Below are 8795 nucleotides of genomic sequence, written 5' to 3' on the forward strand. Positions count from 1 at the left end.
TTTCCACAGTTTTGAACTGCAGTACCATACTCATCTCTCAGTCATCTGGTCAATAATGTTCAATAAGCATAAATTCAATCAGTTGTCATTGAACTAACGTGTAATACTGGTTAAACCTGTCTTAAGTGACAAAGAAAATCGGTTGCCATCTATTCTTGTGATCTGTATCTCCAAGCTGAGCAGGAGCTTTGGCAACGCTTGAAGGAGCTGGGTGAGAACCAGGGTTCACACAACACAAGTGAGGACTGGGGCTTTTTTTGTTCAGCTCACACCACAATTGCATAAAATTCAAATGTAGAGTGGGCACTTGTGTGGTTTTTAAAGGGGTTAATGCACACTTCCACATTTATCCATGTGTGTTTCAGTCAGCTGTGTTTGGCAGTGCTGCATTTATGCTAATGCACACTCACAAGCTGACGCTGTTTGCCATTTGGAAGGTGTCCTCAGCAATTCTCAGTCCTGTTGGCAGAGAAACACCCACGTGGCTGCAGCAGAGCGGTGCCAGTGCCCGGATTTGGCTTCTCACGGGCTGCTGTGTGCCCAGGAAAACATTCCCCAGACTCTTAGGCTGTGGAACACGGGTTGAGTTTGCAAGGTCAAAATGTCTCTCCATGCAATGAGCTTTCCCTTCTCCTTGGCACGCTCCCATGCATGTGTTCATCACCAACAGGATCTGAAAAATTCCTGGACATGATGGACAATGAGATGGTGCCTGGGGCAGTGGCAGCTGCAGCTGCTCCAGCTGCACATGGTGGAAGCACCCAGGCTTGCTGGGGATGGCTAATGCATGTGACAGGACTACAGTCCCCTTGTGTTTCTTTCCATTCAGATTGACTAATTTTTTTCTAATTAGACATCAATTCCATTGCATCCAACCCACCCAGAAGGTGCTGGCTCCCCACAACAGCACCAAGTTGTGGGCAAACTCCTTCAGCCCTGCTCAGCCAGGGTTCACCTTACCCCTGCATGTCTCCACTTCCCCAGTGCCTGGTATAAAAAAAGGATAACATTAATACAATAAGAATGTTTCTTCATGAGACTGATAGAAAAAAAGTTCCTTCCATCTCCAGGAAAAAAGAAATCTGTGTTGATTATAAGATTCAGACTCATTCTGGTTTCAAAGTGTAAATTAGTTTTTGGTTTTCTTTTGTGCATGCATTTTGTTCATATAGATTTTATACAATGCAATAGACAATCTTGTTAAGACACAGAACACATACACAGAGTAGAAGAAAGGAAAGGGGAAAAAATAAACAGCAAGAAAGTCATCAATTAATCATTCCAGCCCCCTCTCCTCCTTCCTCTGCAGTTAGAAAGGGCTGGGGGTTTTCTGATGAACTAATCAGAAAATGCAGAGTTTAAAAACCAAACTATTTTTAAGAAAGGGCTGGGGAGAGTGAGGACCTCTGGAAAGAGTTTAAGAAACAGATTTCTTAACTTTGAATGCTTCATCTCAGTACTTTTAAAGAAAAGGTTCCATTCTGGAGAGCAAAACTCTTTTTGCTATCTAAGAATGAAAGCTATTATGAAATATGTATATTTATGGGTTTGGGGGTTGGTTTTTTTATTATGCTCGACTCACTCATAATTTTTCATCTTATTTCCTGGGCTATCTTATGGTGTTGCCTTTGTATCTAAACTCTGTATGGAAGGGTTGCCCCTGTGGAAAATGTGTAGAGTAGGGGGGGTTCAGACTGCAAACCTATGTTCACACGATTGATACCCAGCATCCACCACTTGTTATTGGGAGGCCATAAAGGAAGCACAGTGGGGTCAGAAGGATGGCCTAGGATGTGCCTAGCCTTAGTTCCACAACCCTTTGTATGTTTGCAACATGTAGGATAGGGGGAAGAAAACAGAAATAAAAGTGCTTTTATTATACAAAAATACCATAGAATAAATCCTGAAACCAACAGTAGATTTTCAATTTCCTGAACATAATGGGATTTCACTCTCCATCTCTCAGCCTCACCGAGGGCTCAGGGAGCCTTGGTTTTACTCTTCCAGCAAAGATGATCTTTAATTTAGAGAAGAAAATCAATGATTTCCCAGCCAGGAAGAACAAGGCCTCCTACCAACACTCACCCCACTGGCCCCACATCCCACAGATGTTCTGTCTGGTCCATCCCATCCCTCAGCAAAAGGTCCAACAGGCACCTCTGGAAGGTGATGGAGCTCTTGGTGGCCTAAATGGCCATTAGGACATTAGTTGTTTCCTCCTACAAAGGAAGTCTCTGCATGTCAAACAGGCTACCTTATACATGGCCACTGGGTAGATCAGGAGCTCCTGTGTGGGGAAGCTGTGGAGAGGAAGGAAGCAACCAACCCATGGTAGTCTATAGCCTCCTCTCATCACTAGACAGTGTCTCACTTAATATTAAGTTAACATTAAGTAACTTAATATTAACAACCTGGAGCACTATAGCTACAGGCTTAGGACCCCTAATTCTAAAGAGAAACCCCTCAAAACCAAAAGAAGTAACATCCTGTCACAACTTCTGAGCCTGTAGAGACTGGTAATGACATTGGTTTTATAGCTTGTGTTGGGGTCTCTGGAGTGCTACACCAAAGCTAGGTGGGTGTGTTAACTGACCATAGAACCACAGAATCACTTCAGCTGGAAAAGACGGTTGAGATCATTGAGTCCAACCACTCACACACATTGCCAAGCCTACCAACATTGTCAGTGCAAAAGTCAGACAAATATCATTTAGTTACCAAGGAAAATGATGCTTCCTCTCCTTCCTTACCTCTTCTGGTGCCAGCAGGGAGCTGCCTTCAGGGTCCTCTTATCCAGATGGACAGCACAAGGACCTAGGTGTAAGGAAAGGGGAGTCATATATAAGGCATTTTATTGAGCTTTGTTACATAATTGACTCTAACTGGGTTGGTTTTTTTTCCCCTTAAGCTTTTAAACTGAAATAGTCAATCTCCAAAATACACATACTCTAGCAAGGAGCTGGGGTTAGTCAGCTCAGACTTTTCACAGAATCCTTCTCAGTCTTTTGACTGCTCACAGACTCCATCAGCACAGTCTTGAGTTACCATTATTTTTTGTGTTTTGATCCACGCTCACAGCAAAATTATATATTATGTAGATAGATCAACATATTCTCACTCTCTCATGCTGAAAGCACAGTGTTTCCTGCAATTTTATAAACAGATGTGATTTCATGGCTGCCTTCAGAGACTTCTCCAAGTCCCTTTGGAGATCTGCATACCTTTCTGCATTGGAGCTTAACCTGACAATGACACACTCTGAGACATATTCTCATAGTGTTTCCTTAGGTAGACAGGGTGAATATCTCTCATGAGTCTCTGCTTTTACTGTTGTCTCCACAAACCTCAGACAAGACAAAACCAAAAAGGAGAGCAAAGCTATCCAGACCACAGCAAGTGCCACCCAAGCACTACCAACTGCCTTGGAAATGCGACCAACATCCCCGAATAGTTTTGCAAAGAGCAGATTGAATTGCATGGGAAGGGTGAGGAACAACTATCCATGTTGACATTTGCCCCTTTAATTCTGCATTAAAATTATAATCACCAGTTCATCTCCATCACATGCTCCTTTTTCATCTCTCCCGTCTACACGTCTCTTGGAAGAAGCACATAAGCCTGGATGTTGAAAGATCCTGAGAATTTCTGATGAGGTTGAAAACCCCCAACTACTTGATGGCAGGAGAGTAAAAAAATAGCTCAAGTTTGTCTCACCTGCTTCTTAATTGTCCCCTGTACTTTCCAGGATTACACTGTTATAATCTCCTTAAGCAGTTATGAAACAAAATAAACACAAGTGTGATTTTCTGCTCAAAATAAGAACAACTTTTAAACATTCACATGCTGAACACAAATGCATTTTAGAGTTGTGATTGCAGCAGAGATTTATAGCTTAATTTTTAAATGCAGCTGCTTGATCTATGTGCCCAGACTTTTCTGATGCAGTTTTTGGGCTCTCACTTTGCCATTGAACTAGTCCCCATCATTAGCAACTTTTGTCTATTTTAACCTTAACTTTCAAAAGACTTGCAAACTTCCAAAGTAAGCACTGAGCAGTAACTCTCTGAACTACTAAAGGAATCAAACTGATGCAATTTATTTCCACAGAACCATGCAATATTCAATGATACACTGAATCCATGTTTTTAACACTTTTTAAAGGCCTAAAACCCTGGAAAGAATTAATTAGGCATGCTCTGAAGCCTGAGCATTTAACAGTTTTCCACTCGGTTGTAGAATTTTAAGACCACCAACACTGGATACTGGCAAAGATTATCAAAGGTATTCTGGGCTGAAATACATACTAGTCAGAGGGCTTGGCCACTAAGCAACTGCAAAAATACTTCATGAAAGCTTTAGCTGCACTATTATACTTTGCAAAGAAACTTGATGAAAAAATCCATAGCATCTAGAAGGTTAAATTTGGGGCAGAGTGACTCATTGGGAAAGTATGTACTGCACAGAATATTGTCTTCTCTGCAGATCAAGCAAATTGTTAATACAGCAGAGAGGTATTTATGGTCCCAGCTCTGCAAAGCAGGGTTGAAAGGGATTAAGGGGCTGGGATCTGCGCAGGATCCAGGCAGTGCATGTGCAGAGGGATGCAGGGCTGTGGCTGGAGTGGCCTCTGCAGCCACCAGCCACTGATCCACACACCTGGACACCAGCAACATCTGGAATCACTAGAAGCTGGGAGATCCTGGCATCAAAATGTCTCTTATTGTGCTCAAGTGAGATGAAAATGTACAGTTTTGAAAAGAATGCAGGCAAAATGGGTTTTTTGCTTTTCCCCCCAATCAGTCACAAGTGCAGATCCATTTTCTAGAAGTGTCCTGATTTTTCCAACCATTTCTGTTGCCTGCTGCAGTACTACAAAGAAATCTACACATGCCAAAACAGTTTGGTAAGGTCCTGGTAGCCTCTAACAATACTGCAAAGAACTCATTTTACATGCTGGGAAACACACACAAAGATCAGTATTTAAGCACCCAATGCCCAGAAGCATGGTGGATGCTGTACATCACAAAGATGGCACAGACACCCAAATATTTCAGACTAAACCAAGATAGTTCAAAAGCTAAAAGTAAAAAAAACCCACAACAAACCAACACAACATGTAAACAAAATGAAAACCAAGAAAGAGTTGGGGCCAAGGGGTTCACAGAGTTTCTATCCTTGATTAAAAAATCTTGATTAAAAACACCTTGGCAAGAAACTTGATTTCTTTTCTCTTTTTTTTGCTCTTCAGATACAGAATAAAAAAGGTATCCACCTTAGTAAATCTTCCCATAGCTATTTGATGTGTAGAATTCAAGGAGAAACTTTAAACACTGTGGACATTAAACAGCAGGTAAACAGTGACCATTTCAACCACAGAGCAAGGAGGTAATAACTCTCAGGTGATGTCACAAGACAGCAGATTTAATTGAAATAGAAACATAGAAGATTACAACACATTCAAAGATGGGCTGTTTTCCAGACAAAGTGTAGGAAGATCCAGAGAACTTCTGTGCCAGGCAGGTTAAACTAAGAAACAAACCACAATTTTGATCAAGTGACTGCAGATGACCATGGACTTACATTAAGATGAATAAAGACATATATAAATGCATACACACACACAAAACACATATCAGGCTAAAAGGTCCCATTATTCATTTGCAACGAGGTGAATTTGCAGTGAAGAGTGGCGTTTAGTCAAAATGGACATCACCAACTTGTGTCACGACTACTAAAGAAGCTTATTGAAATGAAAATGAGATCTCCACATCATTGCAAAGAAAATGCACACAACTTTGTGTCTTTAATCTAAAATGAAAGCCTCAGTGTACCAGGCAGTGGTCTCCTAATGGAGTCCTTCTACACACAGGAGATGGGCTCTGGAAGTCCAAAAGTGTCACAGAGGGGAGTGTGTAAATTCCTACAGTTTCTTCTCTTTTCATTTCAGACAGAGACACTTGTTCAGATTAAGTACTCTTGGATCCCTCAGTGCAGAAGAAGGGGAGAGAAAGAAAAATGTCAATGTTTGCAACACTAAAACTTACCCTATCAGGTTCAGCTAAGGACAAGAATTCAAAGGTTTGAATAACTTACCTGGAGCTTCGAAGAAAATTACCCAGATGTGGAGATATCTGTCTTCAAGTACTATCTCTGCATTTGCTCTGCAAAGGGGATGCATCTTTCCCAGCAGAAGCACTCCATAGCAAGGTTTTGGGTCCTTCTCTCTGCTGCATCTTCTAAGGGGAAGTATTCAAACCTCCTCAGACCCCACAGGTCTCAGATACGGCAGCAGAGATCGTCTTGGGGAGTTTTTGCAGGCTTGCTGCAAATGACCAGACACAGCACAAGGTCTGCCCATCTATTTAAGGGTTGGCATGTTCATCTCCTGGTATCACCACTGGATTTGGAGCTTCCTCTTTTTATTTTTTGAGGTGAACCATTTCTTAAATCAAATGTTAGAAGTCAGTAAGAATATATTTTCCCCTGTTAACACAGCTGTTCCTGAGCGTGGGACAGTCCCTTCGGTGAGGCATGATGCCCTATTTAACTCTGTGATTTCACTTTGGACTTCAGGTGATTAATGCTCATAATCATGACCCATCAGTTCCTGGCAAGCAGAAGAGATCTTTTGTTGTTTCTGCTGCCTTTCCTGGTGGCATGCTCCATGGCCTAAGAAACCCCTCCCCAGGACTACAGTGTCTCTTAATATACAATCCAAATGCTCCCTGCTGTTTAATCTGTCCCTCCTGACCAATGAGAAGATCTGATAACTGATATAAAAAACCAGTTGTAGACATTTTCAGCAATTTCCCCAGACTGAACAAACTCATTTCTCCTAGCCATTTCTTAGAAATTCTCTCTCAGATGTTACCTTGCACTGCTTGTGCTCAGCTGTGAACTGTTTCCCTTGGCTCCCATTAAAAACCCAGCACTATGCAATAAGCATAATTTCCATGCAAAACACTCTGGATATTTTTCCCTGCCCACGTTTTCCTCTTGCAACATGCATCTTATTTACACTCTCTACATGTGCAGTAGCCTTCCAGCATCAGAACCCTCACAGGAAGCCAGCAGCATCACTTGTGCTTTTACATCTCCAACATCAGCTCTTTCTCCTTCTCTTCATTCCCGCTGCAGCACTGGGATGACACACACCGACTTGGACTGGTTCTGCTTCACTTCTCCAACCTTTTCTCCATTCCCCACTGTGGGAACAGAAAGACATCAACTCATTTGAGAAATGTGCCCCTTTGTGGGTCAACAGGAATGAAGAAATACCGGGATGTACTGAGGTGACCATTTGCTCAGTGGGGATGAGCGATTCCCCTCCAAGGATCACTTTCCAATTATGAAACAGAACACAGAGATTGGTGTTTCAATAGAGGAGGGGAGAGAAAAAGACAATTTAAACCCTATTTTGTACTTTGAAAAGTGTTATGTATCTGGATCGATACCATCACTCTTTGGTCAGTTCCCACCAGCAACTTTGCAGAACAAAAATTCTCATCAGTGACCATCTTGAAAATGCTTTTGGAGATGCAGGTGTCCTGCTGGAGCACCTCCAAGCTCATGTTGTCACGTTAAGAGGTTTGTCAGGGAGGGGGATGTACATTCAATCACGATGTAAGGATGACAGTCTCCATCAGTCCCTTCACCAGGGTATGTCAGAGGCCATTGTGCTCACAATTTCCCTGGGGCAAAAAAAACCCACCCCACCCAGAAATGCAACTTGTTATCATTTTGCTATGCTTACACTCATATTTTTCTTCAGGAGGAACATACTTTAAGCATTCATAATAAACTGTGGATTAAAATAGCTACACCTCCTGAAGATAACCACATTAAGAACACACAAATGCCACACAATTGTGTTCCTTCTATCTGCTCTTACAAACCTGTAGTAAAACACCTCTGTGCAGAGAAAGTGCCAGCTATTCTGTTCTCCTGCATTTAGCAAGTTTTAATCATTTGTTCAAAGAAAACTACATAGAAAACTTTAGAAATAGGACAGAAAAAAGACTGAAAGGGAACTTTCTTGCTACTTTATTTTTGCAGTTCATTTGTAGTAAAGAAATAGTCTGGACATTGATGTTAGACCCAGCTCCAGGAGGCAACATTATGGTTTTTGTAATTTTCAATGAACACTGAAACTTTTCAATCACCACTTCTACAGACATGACTGTGCTAAAAAGTGATGTGCCAAGTACTGTAAAAATTCAGTGCTCAGTTTTCCCCTGTGGTTCAGAGGCTAAAATGACACTGCCTACAGTTTTGACCAGTTATATCTTGTGTGAGGCTTCACTGATATTAAACTTTTTTTTAAGTGTGAAAACTAAGCTTTCAGTTATCTAAAAATTGAGCTTGGGCTTATGAAAACATGAGGTCTTGAGCCACTGATCTTTCTGTAACAGATATTGCTGCCAATGGGGCCCTTAGAATTTGTGTTAATAATACTTAGCAAGCAAAGTGATACAGATCTTAATTTCTGGAAAGTATTTGGGGACAAACTTCATGTTTTGATGTATCATTCATTTTTGTAAGATTTCAGTTGGTGCAGCAGCATCACCACAGGCAGAATGATCTGTGATTACTGCCAAACATCTTCGTGCTTAATGGAGTACAAAGAACAGCACCAGTCTCCAACTCTTGCCTGGCTGAACATGGGAGACAAGAAAACTCTCTAAATTCATACACTCCCTCACAGCATACAGGTAATGAAGAGGTCAAATACTTGGACTGGGACACACTTCTCCCTGCTATGGTTCCCAGCACACTGCCTGGAGCACTTTCACTGC

Source organism: Colius striatus, chromosome 13, assembly GCF_028858725.1.
Source record: "Colius striatus isolate bColStr4 chromosome 13, bColStr4.1.hap1, whole genome shotgun sequence".
Lineage (NCBI taxonomy): Eukaryota > Metazoa > Chordata > Aves > Coliiformes > Coliidae > Colius > Colius striatus.